The sequence below is a fragment of the Helobdella robusta genome (genome assembly GCF_000326865.2).
Source record: "Helobdella robusta unplaced genomic scaffold HELROscaffold_3, whole genome shotgun sequence".
NCBI classification, from domain to species: Eukaryota; Metazoa; Annelida; class Clitellata; order Rhynchobdellida; family Glossiphoniidae; genus Helobdella; species Helobdella robusta.
In genome coordinates, this window is record NW_008704501.1 from 7,083,775 (window position 1) to 7,085,641 (window position 1,867).

Below are 1,867 nucleotides of genomic sequence, written 5' to 3' on the forward strand. Positions count from 1 at the left end.
CGCCTGTCAGTGCTATGTCTGTCTGTATCTGTATGTATGCATGCATGCATGAATGTATGTATGTATGTATGTATATATGTATGTATGTATATGTATGTCTTACATTGCAAAAATTGTTTGTACATTGGTGTGTACATACACTTGTACGTGTGTGTGTGCGTGTGTGCGTGTATGTGAATTCAATCATCGTTTTTTCCTTGCTGTCACGGTGTTGTTGTTTGTTTATTTTGATGACGACGACGAAGATGACGACAATGATGATGACGATGATGATGACGATGATGATGACGATGATGATGACGATGATGATGACGATGATGATGACGATGATGATGACGATGATGATGACGATGATGATGACGATTATAATAACATTAACACCAAATAACAAAATACAACAACACTATTAAAGACGATGCTAGGAGCCGCATTCGTCTGAGGTATTAACAGAGAATGACAGCAATTGTTTTAATTGAAACAGTGCCTCTGGCTATAACTCCTGTCTTAATGAAAGTCATTTGTTGGGTTTGTTGTTGTTGTTGTTAATGTTGTTGTTGTCATTTCGAATTAATGCATATTTGTAATTCATTCTTTTATTCATCCACATTTTCACCCATTCGTTCATTTATCTTTCAATCTTTCCATTCATTTCCACTCATTCAAATTTAGCGGTTCATTCCATCTTTCATTTTATTCATCCTTATTTTAAAATCTTTCATTCATCTTTCTACCCAACCACCTGCATGCCGGCCTCACCTATTGCTTATTTATTTCCTCACCTCTCAGTTAGTTCATTCCACGATTTAATCATCCAGCCTTTTCTCTTTTTAATTCGTTTTTCGTTCGTTCGTTCGTTCATTCAGTCATTCATTTATTCATTCATATATATATATTATTAGTTCGTTCGCTCATTTGTTCGTTCGTTCATCATTTGTTCATTCATTATGTCGTCTCGTTTCGTTTATACTTATCAATTATTTGCTTATTTAATTATTCGTTCATTAATTCATTCATTCACTCATTTATTTTTAATTTATTCAATCAATCGGTCATTCATTCACTCGCTCAGTCAATCACATAAAAGTTTTTTTCATTAATTTCCTGTCAATAAATCATAACATTTCACGAGTTTTTAAACGAGATCCTGTAAACATATTATATTTAGATTATTAAACAACAATAATAACAAATGAATGAATGAATGAATTATTGAATGAACGAAAGAACGAACTTAAGAACGAACGAACGAACAAACGAACGAATGATTTTTTGCCAATACCTTCTCTTATATTAATCCTTCCTTCTATCAATTCATCCAACAATCTATCCATCAACAAATTCCTTCACATATCAACCTTTTCATCCATTAATCATTTTAATAATTCATAAAAGCAACATAGTTGTTTAATTATTCATGTTTGTATGTTGTGTATAAATGAATGAATGAATGAATGTATGAATTTAGGTATGTATACATGTAAGTGTGCATGTGTGTGTATGTGTATGCGCGTATGTATCTATGTATGTTTGCTTGTTTGTGTGTGTGTGTGTGTGTCTGTGCCCCCAATCATGAATAACATGCAGATACCGCCAGATTTTTGCGTTGGGCTCGATGCTTTATGAAGTAATTTAATATTGTCTGTATATATCACATTAATGTGCCTATGTGCACGGAACCAACACACATACATACACACCTACATACAAACATACATACAAATACACATACAAACATGCATACTATATGTGCACATACATACCTACAAACAAGCACACATACTAACACAAACATATATATAATTCAACTATTCAACAAGTCAACTTATCAATTAATCTTTTTAATGTCTGTTTATTTTAGTATGGAAAC